The sequence below is a fragment of the Anser anser genome, assembly GCF_964211835.1.
Source record: "Anser anser genome assembly, chromosome: 7".
Taxonomy (NCBI): Eukaryota; Metazoa; Chordata; class Aves; order Anseriformes; family Anatidae; genus Anser; species Anser anser.
In genome coordinates, this window is record NC_139727.1 from 25,564,487 (window position 1) to 25,578,589 (window position 14,103).

A 14,103-nucleotide genomic window follows, 5' to 3' on the forward strand; every position below is an offset into this window, starting at 1 on the left:
TTATCTTGCACTGCAGTTAAAGATAATTAAGAGGTCAAAGTTAAGAGCTGTTTCTTAACTATATGCACCAAGTCTTCATTCATCTTTGGTTGTTTTTTTTTGTTTTTTTTTTTTTTTAAATGTAGCATCAGGCTTGCAGATAAACGTGTAGCCTGTGTCACTGTTGATCTTTGAAAAAACACTTTTCAGCAATAGCTATTTTGAGATCAAATTCAATTATGACTGGATGAGACCCTTTGACCAGGAACTCCTTGCACATACAATAGCTTTTCAAAGTTCTGCAGTTATTGCTGATAGTAAGCATGCAGATGAGAAATTGGGAAGTCTCACTCTAAGTGCTTCTAAAAAGTTTTATGTTTCTAAGAAATATATTAGAAATTCTGCCTGTTGGAGGGAATATCAAATAAGACTGTTCAATGTAACTTCAGCTATAACTTTTCTCCACTTAAAGCTGTATTTTACAGTTTCACAGTGGTGGGCAGCCAAACAGTTCAGTAGACAGGTCAGGCCTGTTACAGGTGCTAACTCCCTTCTGACTGAATCCCTTCTATTGTAGCTACTGGATAGAGTCTCTCAGATTTTAGTTTCTCTCCTTCAAACAGCTCTGTGCTCACTTGGGTTGTTAGGATACTGAAGGCAGAGGTTTTTCTTTTAATCTTCATTGTTGGAGCCCAACAAGGAGCATTAGTAGTTGGTAGAAAGGTGTCAAGTGAAATAACAGGTATTTATGAAGTAGTTAGCAGACAACAACACCTAACAATTAGCTACTTGTACCAGAAATGGGTTTTTCTACTGGCTGGAAAAAAAAAAAGTATATGCAAAATTGTATGGAAATAAACCTGGCCTATTCTCTTGTTCTGGTTTGGGCCTTGTGAATAAAGCTGAAGTGTTGCTTCAGGGGAGAAGCTGGTCTGGCCTGTGTCTATTCATGTCGTCTTTGTGCTCTCCTGTGGGTATAAACTCTATGGCTTTATGGGTTCAGAGAAGTCCACCAGCATTGTACTTTATACTTGCTCTACTCTTTTGATATAGGCAAATTCCCATATTCTAGAAAGGTAGTCACTGATCAGCACAAGATTTAAATGAAATATAGCCTCTGGGAGACTAAACTAGGGTTTCTTGGTTCTGAATTCCCTACTTAGTAAAACACAGTGCTAAATGCAGTTATATCCCACCTCACTAAAGTAACGCAAGTACTGAAAAGAAGATTATTTTAGTAGACATCAATCCATCTTGGAGATAAGATTTGGAAAGAATGAGTCTAGCATAATAAAAAGTATATCTGGGAGATGAGGGGAAAGAAGGACATTTTCCTTTTATGTCCAGGAATAAACCTTTCTAAAAGGAGACACTTTTAGTCCTCTCTTGCCTATTTTTCTTATCAAATTTGACCTCCAGCAATTCAGGATTATCTGACATTGTGAAAAAGGAGTCACTAGTTGTGATACATATGTAAAAGAAGCCAGAAAGGCTTACCACTGCAAATACAATACATTCTGAGAGGACTTGCCGTGTCACAAAACACCTACCTGTGTTCAAGGACTGCCTTGAGCTCAGAGCTGCCTTGAGATAAAATAAAATGAAACAAAACCACCATCTCTTTGATCTGGTCACAGCTCAGCACATGAAGAATGTATGTGAAGTGAAGGGCAATGGATCGGCCTGGCCTGTGACACATCCACATGCTTGGAAATCAGATGGAAGCTTCTGATGCTCTTGCATATAAGCTATCCCACAAAAGCTTTCCAAGCTTAAAATAATCAAAGAAAGTATAAATAACCCAAAGAACAAATGAGATGTGAGATGAGATATAGTGCCCACTGGCATGAGAACGAGGAGTTTGTCTTAATTTCAGACAGTTCTGCATAATGAGTAATTCTCCCATCAGTTTGATGAATTTGAGAGATTTTAACTATTAGTATTTTTAACATTTTCACGTTTCTGCATATATACATAATGTATTTAGAAAGACCATGAGGATAATCTACACCTTCAGAAATATCTCTTTAGTGAACCCTTTGCTTGTGCACAGAGCTAACCCTGACCAAGAAGTGTGTCACCCTGCAATATATGGGAGACATTTAGGCAGGCTTAAATCTGCCTTATGTTTTCCTGTTCATTTCCATTATGTGTGCTCAGGAAAAGATGAAGACACTGGGATTTCATCAGCCTTCTCCCAGAGAGACCTGAGAGGAGAGGGTAGGCGGTTCAGAGCATTAATGAACTCCCCATGCTCCTGGGAACCGAGAGTAAGCTTCATCCTTGTGTGCAGTGAATCCAGTACTTTGAACCTCCAGCATGCACACACTGTCAGTAATCTGTACAGTTTGCTTCGTTTTGTGGTGAGGGAAGGCCTATAGCAAAGGACAGTGCTCTGCTGTATGAAAACTTTACAGAGCCTCCTGGATGGGAAGAGTGGGCACTGCTGCTTTAGTGCATCTGGCTGTGAGCACAGACGTGCACTTGAAATTGGGAGTGGTGCTGATGATGATTCTGGAAACAGGGCTGACTGCAGTGTCAGTAGGGAGTGGCAGCTAAACAAAAACCAGTTTTAAATGGTTCACAGGAAGTCTTCTATATTATGAGCATACTTCCGTTTATCTGGAGGACTAGAATTATACCTTCTTAAACTCCTGGCACTTACAAGGCTGTCTGAATTATCAAGTTGTGCCTCTTGAGAAATCCCTATCTGCGCTCTGGGAAAAGTTCCTTTAGTTGAGAAGGGGCAGAATTTTGAACAGGATATATTCAGACAGATCTGTAAAGGAAGCTTTAAGCACTATCAATTCATTCAATATTAATTGACCTGCATATTGTTTCTCCTCCTAAACTCAGATTTTTAATGGATAAAGTTGAACTGGCTTCAAAATAATATATATATATTTAAATCACATTTTAAATCAGTCAGGCTGCACTCTGGGTTAAGTTCTTATGCCATTTTGGGTAAGGCTGTTTCTCACTGACAATGCACTCTGTAGTTCTGTGTCTAGAAAGACTCTTTTTCTGAAGATAGTTACTACCTCCAGTTACTTCAAGCAAGAAAAGGTTCATTTTGGATGTATCCCTTATCTTTGCCTTGAGGAAAGCTGCATAACAGATCAAGTAAAGCCAAAAAAATATTTATTTCTTCATTTCCAGGCAAATTCAAATGCTCAGCATTAGAAATGGGGAAGAATGGGATTTAGTAGTTACAAGCTTAAACTTAAAAGGAAAAAAATAACAACAAAAAAACATTCCCAACAAACCCCCTTGCTTTAACATTTTAAGCTTTGGCTAAAAAATTTTACAGAAAGGATCCACAAAAAAAAAAAATAGAAACCTTAGAATATAATGGAATTTGTAGAACAAAAGCTAAGTTATTAAAAGATGAAAAACAAACAAAAAAAACAACAACAGAAAAAACTACTACACCTACCCTTGTTATTTAAAAAAAATAAATGAAAATGTGAAACTTGAGAAGGAACAGCACACCCAGCCCCAACCTTTACTGCTCCCCACAGCTTGATTATTCCACCGTGGTCTGCCCAGCTGCTCTGTATTTTGTGTTTCCACTAGCTTTTAGTTTTATAAACAGGTGTGCAGGTGACAAAATTAAAAAAGAAAGTTATTGTTTCTGAACAAAGGGGAAGAATCCTGCTTGCTGGGGGGAAAACTTGCTCACCTAGAAGGGGATTTGCAGAAGTACCACTTGAGATTTTGAAAAGCTTGAAGCTCTTACCTTGCACTATATTCTCAAACTACATACAGTAGGCTTCCAGCAACATATCATTCCTGGCATGGTCTTTGTGAAAGATTACAGATCTCAGTGAGCTGAGTGAGTTTTGTAAGATGTAGTTTTGTATTACTTGCTAGTTTTGTTTGTCTAAACCAATCCAATTAATTGCATAAAACAATTCTCCCCTTTCACCTCCCTTCTGGTAGCTCAGCAGAAAGCAAAAGGAGATTCCCGAGTACAGAAAGCATCTATTTCAGCTCTTTAGGCCTCCTTCAGGTACTTCAGATCTCCACATGCACAGACGACAATGCTACCTGGAACAGCGAGAGAACAATTTCCTTGGAAGGAAGTGCAGACTGGCATCAGCTGGCTGGGTGGCAGCTGATGTGTGTGTGTGTGTGTACAAGGTATACAGACATAGCTCAATTCTTGGGGTGCGATCAGATAAACTGCTTCAGTTGCTGCTGGTCATCTCCACCTTTTGGTTGTCATTACCCACCCCCTGCAATGCCTCTCATGGTGGGAGAAGAGGCAGTTTGGAGCTGGAGGTGGTAACCTGAGACACCATGCCATCAACTCAACTCAAAGAGTCTTTGATCTTTATCTGTAAAGTTATCTCAAAGCTGCGAAGTAAGGTTGAGAGAGGCATGCTCATGGAGAGAATTCAATTATAGATACCTATCTGAGAGGATGCACGAACAACAAATTGTCTTCTGCTGTGTTCATAAGAGGCACATGAGGAAATGACTATAAATATTTTAGTTTTGTCAAGAGATTTTTTTTTTTTAAAGTGAATAACATCCTATTCTGCTCATTCTCCAATCATACGCTATTTTGTCTAAAAGCAAAACACAATTACAGCAGGTGTGCGCTTACATGGTACACACACAGGCACAGAAAAGCCTAATGTTGATTATACTTTTCTTCTTCACATGCCCTCTAGGTAATCTTCTCAAAGAAGCTGTCAAACTCACTTTTACTAGTTACCAACACAGATAGAGTAAGTGAAAATACATAACATGTAAAGGCATAAACATCTCTGACACAAATTAATCCTAACATGAAATTAAATAGTATAATTAATTTCAGGTGACTAGGAATTCTGCACTATGAAAGAGTTTTATTGTGACTTCGCAAGGAATCCTGATTCTTGACCTGTATAGGCATATGCAGATTTATCCATGGGGCTAAGACAACTGAAGCCTTACCAATGGGACTGACTTTGGTACAACTGCTCCCTCCTTTTACATCAAGGCTGAGGCTTGTTCTGACTATGTGTGGGCAGTGTATTAATATTGAAGATTCTGTGTGTTTAAATTGTACAGTATTTGTTGCATTTTTTTTAACCCCTCTTTAATTTAGCAGAGAAGAGTAGTAGACCTGGCTCTTGTTATCTTTACTACTCATGTGGACTTCCCAGATGTTTATGCATATCAGAAAGCAGTGATGACCAGGCACTTTTGACTACTGCCTTTTAAATTACAGATATTTAATAAAAACCTGAAGATATTTCAGTTTTTTTTCTTCCCTCTTATCCAGCTTGCTCACCCCTTTATCCCAACTGGATAATAGTGATACTATAAGCAGTACAGAGAATAATTAGCTATTACAATATGCTAAGTGAATATTGCACATCACTTTCTGACACAAAAATTTGACAGATTTTCTGTTCTGTAACTGACCTGCTCTGCATCTTTTTGGTTAACTGATCTCTTTTATGCACCAGTTGTCCGGATACAACCTGATGCACTTAAAACAAACAAACAAACAAACCATACCAAAACAGAAGCTATATTCAACAAGGCTTCCTTCTTCTACTCTTCTGAAAGGGTTGCAAGCAACAGATGGGAACTAAAGGCATTAGCTTACTCTAACATACTCGTCCACTTAAAATAAAAGAAGCCCTGTGTCTTCATGAAGGACTAATTCCCCATAGCCTGATAGGTTAAAGAGAGCAAGGACAGAAATTTTAGGAGTAATATGGTTTTTATATTTTATCAGACAGAGGAAGCACGAAGTCATAACAGGAAAGTGAATAAAGACAGGTCTTGGTAGGGGCACTGAAAATTACAATCTGTCAGCAGTAACATTACCTTTAGTCATGATTTTACATGTGTTTTTGAAAGGCTGGATAACATTTCTGTCATTCCTGCCATGTAGATTGAAAGTGCGGTTTGTTCATGCGAAGGAAAGGAAAGCAAATGAAAAAGTAAAAAAAAGTGAATTGAACATGGAAACAAAGGTTTAATTTTGATTTGGTTTTGGAACAGAAGGAATTCTTACTCCTCTTCTGCCTCTTCAATAAATTTCAAATCTCCCATTTTAGTTCTGGTCACCTATTGAAGAACATCAAAAAATCTCTTTCGAGTTATGTAATGGGCATGACTAAGATTTAACCAGATATTTAAGCAAATGTCTAAATTCAACCACCTTAATGTTAGGTATGTACTTAAATTTTGCATTGAGGTCTTGCTAATGTGTGCACAAAAGCACTGACACGACATCAATAAATTTACTTCATGATCTGAGTGTAGTCTTCATCAGCGTCTTTGTGCCATTTAAGACTGCTACTAAAATAAACTTCCTAATTTAGTGATTTTAATCCAGAAAGTTCACAGACTGAAAGAATAAAACATGCTGTTTTTCCAAGGGGCTTGAGAGTTTGAAGGCAAGGTGCTTTGTGTGCACTGGAGAGAGAAAAGGGAGGTTTTTCTAAACAGCATCTTAACTCTTCTCCTTAAACCAAAAGTGCATTTATATGCATAATGGACTGCATTTGTTCTACAAAACAGTGCTCTGACAACAAATAAAACAGAGCAGAGCTTCTAGATATGGCATTAAATATTAAACACTCCCATTAGCCTACTCCTAGAGACAAAATAAGCCCAGGTGTTTTAATACTCCCTTATATTCACAAGTGACTAAGATTGGTTCCAACAGAATAGCTTTTATGTAAATATGTGCTAGGTATGCTGAGTAGATGTAAGAAATTAAAATTCACTAATTTTAGGATCTTTTGTGAAAGCTTCGTTGGTTTTTATAGATATTTCCAGCTACAGAAGCACTGTATCCACAGATGGGCACAGATAGGTGGCACACCTAGGGAACAGAGAAGTTGCGGATGCCCCATAATCAGTTACTCATGGATCTATCAATTCTGTTTATTTTATATTGAAGTTATGCATTTTTATTAGAAGTTTGGAGAGGTATTCCAGTCCCTACAGTCATATGGCCACTTTAGTGGAGCCTACATAGGCTGCCATTTGAAGTAGAAATTCCACTCTTCTCTTCCCTCCTTGTTTTGACCTCATTGTTTACCCAGGTATGATGAATTACGGAACTTAAGCTGAGAAACTAATTTGTTTTTTCTTTTGCCAAGTTTGGTATCAGCAAGATCAGATTTGGATCATCACACGGCCATGGGAACCCTAGGGCCCGTGTGAAGGTGGAGATGAGTTGCAGGGCAAGCAGGAGAATTGGGAGGGTGGAAGAAAGGGACTTTCTTTTGGCAGCAGCTCAAACAGGCTGAATTAAATTGGCCACGTAACTGCACTTGCAGTATCACTTAGCTGCTTCTGCACTTCTTGCACAGTTGCTGGTGTCTGTATTTTAAGACATGAAGGAATCATTTAGCCATATAGTCCTGGCCACTTGTATCCATGGGCACTTCGCCCAGTTACCCCTGCACTAAGCTTCATAAATGTTCATGTTTTTCAAAAATGTTCATGTTTTTCATATTATTGACTGAGGATGCATTATTTTAATACTTTCCAAAGTATTTACTGTGTAGTATATCTGTTGAGATCATAAGCCTGTAGCATTGCATGCATGGCTTCACTTATATCAGGGAAATCTACTTGTCAAAAATATAATAAATATATGCACTAACAGATGAAGAATAAAGATACTAACAGAATTTTGAGGCTTCTTTACCCCTCAGTCATTTAGTATGGCTTTCACAAAACATACTTACTTACATCATATGTATAGCCCTTTTACAGTCTACGGAAAATATAAGATGGTTCTTAAAGCCAAATGAGAAAATCCTATCAATTTCAGCCATGTTTTCTATCAGTTTTCCAATTCTCATCTGCTGAGATAAAGAATAAAACCAATGATACTTGCTTTCTGAAGATGTTGCTTATCAATCATATTGTAATGTGCTTTACCATACTTAGATATAAAGGAAGTTACATAAAACTAAAATCAGTCTACTAATGCAGTGATCATTTTAACCACATAAAGTGTATATGAAAAAAACTATCTAATGATGAGGGACTTATAAGACATCTGCAAAAGTGCAGATAGCTAGAGGTGACTTTTAACTGATTCCTGCAGTCAAATTCCCGCCTACGGAAGAAGTAGTTCTGAGGCATTTCCATTGAATACATCAAATAGAGTGGGTCACAAATTTTCCTCATTGCAGTGTGCACACAGTAATCTGCTACAATTTAATCCCGAACTATACTGGTCCAACAAACTGAGAGGAAATATTTACATTTTTTAAATATCAAAAATTTCAGTGCAATTAACATAACATTGAGTGTTAATGTAAAATGATCTCAACTCCACAAGGCATCATTTTTTTTTTTTCTCCAGTTTCTGTTCTGCAAATAATTGAAGTCTTATATTTTTTCCTCTGTGTTTGTTCAGAATGCTGGAATTGCCTGCAGTGTTGAAGCTCCAGATTTCTCTCATCCTTTAAACAGAAAGCAAAAGCAATGGGATTCTTACAGTATTCAGTATTTTGAAACGTTTCAGTTATACCTTGTCTGACCTGTTACAACCCTGAATATGGTTAGCTGGGATTTTTGATCAGGTTAAATGGTTTTCCAAAACTAAATTCACCAAGCAGAACTAAGACTTGATTCCATTACTCTTGATTAACTTTTCAAGTGTTGACTTTCAAGAGGTTTGCTTCCAAAGACTATTGGACAGCACTGAAAAAGAGAATAAAATGGCAAGTAGGCCCAAGAAGCAGTTTCATAGAATCACTGAACAGTTCCAAGGGGGAAAAAGGAGCTACTAAAAACAAGGCTCATTTTCAAATAAAGAGGTACTTATAACAATTTCAACCAATGTGGGAACACTTTTTCCTCATCTTGTTAATGTTCTTTTCCACATGCCATTTGGAAACATATGTCACAAGTCACAACAGTGTCGATTTATTTATTATTTGTGGCAAAATTTTGATTATTATATTTTTCTTCCAAAAGAAAAGTATCTATCAAATTACAAAGGACTGCGCGGTATGTAGGTTTTGAATGATTCTGTAACATGCAAAACTATTTTGTTCTTGGATCAACATATCACTGGGTAACAGAGACATCATATGATTTAGTATCTAGCTCTCTACAGAGCTATATGGGGTGTAGTTTTAAAATAGTGGTGAAAAAAGGTTATACAAAGTTTGCTGAAACATTTTTATTTCTTCTATTGCCAAGGAAATTAATTTATTGGGTTTTGTTTGGTATTGGGCATATGCTTTTTTGACAAAAAAAACCACAAACAGCAAATCTTTAGACCAATCTACATTACTAAATTTTGCTGAATAACTGACAGTCAAAGGCCTGAGATGGTGTAACTTGTTATTTTTATAGTTGTTCTGGCAAATGCTGCTATTGTGGACAATTATTTGGCAGGGCTACAGTGTCACTGGATGACCTAATTTTATTTGGAGAGCGTGCCTGTTAGGCAGTGCTGTCGTAAGCTACACCAGTGACTGAACAGTTTTGCCTACATAGAAGGAAACTAAAGGTGATGTATATGCATAACTGATCTTGTGAAGAGTTTTGGTGCAAACCTAGACTCTACTCTTACGCTGCTACCTACGTTAAACAAGAGCTCTTCAGAATGGTTTCAATATTACACAGCATCATTTTGTCCATATCGCTCTATTTTCACATACAACATATGTGGATCACAATTACACAAACACAGTTTGCTATAAACATCATCATAGGCAGGAAAATTCTATATAAGAATAATATATGAATGTTTGGGTTTAAAAACAGTACAGCAGGATTCGGGATTTTTTTTCCCCTCCCCTAACAGTTTTTATTAGAAGGTTTATATATGAAGATTTATGTTTTTTAATAAACAAACAAACAAAGAGGGCGGCTTGGCAGACTGACAAAGATTGCTCCATGCAGAACAACATAGCCAGAAAGAAGGACAATAATGGAAAAAAAAAAGAGGAACAAATTTGAAAGGGATTGTTCTTATGAAATGCTTGCGCAGACAGAAAGGAAGAAATGAGGAAAAAAATATAGATGGGGGCGGAGGCTATGCTATGCTGAAGCAAGGGCAGAGAGAGAGAAACAGCAGGAGGATTTGACAGAGGAAGTTGCACTGGGAGTGAAAGAATGGATTTTCTCTGTGGTATTTAGGGAAGTTTGCATTTTGTATCTCATTCCATTCCAAAGTCCAGAGGTGAGACAGATTCATGAACTGTTTAACTGAAATCAAGAGGAAATAGAGATTACTCAGCCTCATCATTTAATCAAAACTCCATCTTTTGTAGGGCAAACTGGACCTAACAATCCCACAGAAAGAATTTGTATTTGTACTGAGCAGCACAGCAAATGTAGCTGGTGAGCTTGCTTTTCCCTGTTCCCGTGAATTTCAGCTTTAGAGGCTGCATGCGGTCAGCACTGCGACTTCACATTTAGCCTGGCCAAAACGTGTGTGTGCCACAAAAACCACTGCAGTGACTGTGTGCAGTAGCAAGTTTTCAGGGGAAACTGGAAGCTGAGAAAGAAGGCTGCTGGAGGTAGCAGTGGGTGGTGAAGACCTTCAAGGCCATTTCTGGCTGAGGGCCTAAGGGTAAAGGCAGCTAGGGCTTGTGCTAGAAAGAGAACAGAACAGGTAAGAGCAGAAGTGAGGGGGCCGTGACTCGTGGAGAATAGTGATGAGCAGCTAGAAGAGGTCAGACTGGAAACATCTCACTGTGGAACAGTCCTCCTCATTCGGGCTCTTAGACTACTAAGCAGTATATAATTAACCCTGTACGCCTGCATAACTTTTCCTTTGAAGTGTATATAACTAAAAGAGGGGAAATATGTTAATGTTGGATGTGGACTCTGGTGCCCAACTCTGTCACAGAGAGACTGCTTTGAAACTCCCATTTCTTTCCTTGGTTAATTTTTACTCTGATTCTGACATAAAGTACATTAAAATTTGACTTAAGGAAAAAAGGAGATTAAGTTTCTATTTGCTCCTATTCACTACTAACAAGAATTAATTAGAATTTCTGTAGTAAAAACATTTTCTTACAGTGCAGAACTGATGTTCAGATGTTCCCAATTTATTCTCTCAAAAAGGAAATATTCCCTTTGATAAAACATGCTATACATAGAAGGCATCAGTTTACAATATAATATCATTTTGCTCCCAAATGAGTTCATTTTCTGCTTATACCCTTTCAAGAGGAAACTACACCAAAAAGATCTTGTAGTAAAGAAAAGACCGAGTAGTTAAGAGCCAAGCTATCTCTATCCGTAGAAAATTAGCGAAGACCATAAATACCTTCAAACTTGATAGACAACTAACATTCAGGCCTCAAGGAAACTTCTCTTGATTTTAATAGAATTAGGACTTAAACCCTCCTGTTTAGCAGGGGATGTTAAAACAAAAGGATTATGTTTGCATTGCAAATAAGCTGACGTATCCTACCCAAGGGAAAAAAAAAAGTCAGTTGTCCCCCCAACTTGTTTTTCATTTGTCAGTTATGGGGAGATAGTGATTTTAGGTTTGGGGTGGTGGTTTTTTGGGTGGGGCAGGGAGGAACTGCTGCAATTTAATGAAGTTATTTCAAGTGAACAGGAAATTTTACTCTTGGAAAAGTGATCTTTTTGCAGTCTGGAAGATGTTGGCTGTATGACCTTCAGCAAGTGAAAGCATGTGGTACGCTTCTGCTTCATGCCATGGTTTGTCACTGCAGTGGGGATGGTAATGATGCCTTTGTAAATGACATTGTGATACATAGCTGAAGGCAGCTGAGCGCAAAGGGGCATTATTAAGGTTTGTGGTCATAACAAAAAATGCAGCAAGTCTATAGAGATGTTATAACAGACTCATATATAGCAGCTACAAATTATTTACAGGGCAGGAATCATAGGTGCATAGTCTAAGGAAGCTGAACCACAAAAGAGCCTGCAAGTTTGACGCTATATTGTTTGAGTTGCTAACTTCATGTTACCTTTGCCAAATACCATCCCTGACTATGAGTGCATCTATTTATGTATATACTTGTCTGAAGCATAAAATTATTTTCTGAAATCAAGGCATACTAGATACTGCTATGTCAGCATAGCATTGATCATGTATTTCACTCCACACTTTAGAAAATCATTCAAACTACCGAATTTTTTGCATGCACCACATAAACAAATCTTATGATAAACAACCAACCCCGGAACTTCATGTTTTCCTGACTATATGAAAGCAATTAGAATAAACAGTGTATTCTGAGGGAATACTTCTATAATACTGTGCATACCTTATAACAAACACTATATTAAAACAATAATGGAATTCTATGAAGTTCCAGCATTCCTATCAAACTGATATTTAAGTTAATTGAGTGACTTAACTGCAACTGCAAACAACGCTCATACTGCAGCATGATAGAGGCACATAAGAACGCTTACACTTCTTATTGTTGCGATAAATGCGTTGAATATGTCAAGAAATCAGATCTAATGTAAGACTTGCTAATTCAATGAAAGGCTGCATCTGTTCAGTTCAAATATGCCCATGGAGAACAGATGAGATTACTGAAGCCACATAATACCTACTTTTTCAGGTCTACACTTAAAAAAATCAAAACTTCTGCTCTCAAACACTGACTCAGCAGCAGTACTACTTTAATTTTTACTGCTACAAAGCAGAAATTTTAAGAAAGCTGTCTTTAGAAAAGTATGTGAACTGTAATTACATCAATTGAACCTATCCTTTGTAGAAAAGTTCTCTGCATTTACGTCTTGGCATATGGAGGAAGGCAGATTTTTAACATAATCTTTTCATTCATGTAACATTTGGTGGAAATTTTGAACCACACATGTATCTTCTTCGTAGGTAGGAGGCTATATTAGGAAGTCAACAGCAAAATCAACAAGTTGCAGAGTGCAAGCAGGCACATGGCTGTTTCAGAGAAGGAAGCAATGGCTGCCACCATATTAAACTGATCTCTTCCTGTATTTGCACATCTCTTCTAAGTTTGCACTATGAACACAATCTCAAGCAAACTTCTGCCACAAGTTATTAAAATCCTCATGTTGTAGTAAGGTCAATGTAACCATGTATCCAGGTCTCTGTCTAATGGGGTATTTAAACATGTTTAAACTAAAGCATGCATGCATTTCCACTGCATGTAGTGAAAACACTCATGTTTGAGAAACGTGCACTGCTTGCACAACTAAGGTGAATTGGCAATAAGAAGGACAGAAAAAGTAGCTTTTAATACTTCAAGATAATACAGGAAAGCGGAGCTACTTCCTCCTCTTCCTTATTTTACAATTTAAAAGCTTTGGTCAAGACAGAGTGTCAGCCCATGTAAAGATAGATGCAGAAGGGATGCAATGGCTGCCTTTCTGGTTTAAGGCTTTTGAATTGGTACACAAAGAAGCTATGGACTATTATAACCCTCACGTATAGGACCTTCTCTAAATATTTGGAAGTAATCTTGTTTTTAGCCATGTTTTAAGCATTTGGAAGAGGTGCAGAGGGTACAGCTTTATCACAGGAAAGAACATTTTATTTCTTTAGGTACCAGTAACTATCTCGATGGCATCAAGTTTTCCATCACGTCACTTAGCTTGTTATCTTGAGATAGCTAAATGCAACCAGCATTAAGGCCTGCCACCATTTAAACCATTTGAAGTGATAAACTGCAGACAGTGAGAAAATTAACTGTCTTCTTCCCTGTCTATTGGGCCATCAAGAGACCTTGCCCAGGCTGTAGGATGCAGCCTGCCGGGATGAGGACTATAAGGGTCATCGCACCTCTACAAGTACACCCCAATATTTCAGCAGTACGGAGAGGGTGGAGAGCAAGAAATTCTGTTCCATCAAGACTAGTTTTACAAGGGAATATTTTAATTTGCATGAAGGCTTCTGGGGAGAGGGAGAGACACTTGTAAATGGTTTATGAATTAGTATTAAATGCTTAAATATGAGTAATTTTAGGAAAAAACACGTTTTCCAGTATTTCTTTATGGAAAAAGAAAAGGAAGAAGAAGAAGAGATGTTCCTATTTTAACCTTCATCTGAAACAGGACTTCTTTTAATTACTCAGGAAAAAAACGGCATTGTGAAAGAGCCTTGAGGTACCCGCTCCACCAGCACACAAGTCCAGCCACACTAAAAATACTTCAGTAATGGTCAGC

General features: G+C 37.7%; 1 protein-coding gene across 6 annotated transcripts in view; it reads right to left on the reverse strand.

The window, feature by feature from the left end:
- BLNK (B cell linker) overlaps positions 1-14,103 on the reverse strand; it is a 95,906-nt gene that overhangs the window by 32,599 nt on the left and 49,204 nt on the right. The window lies entirely within an intron of this gene.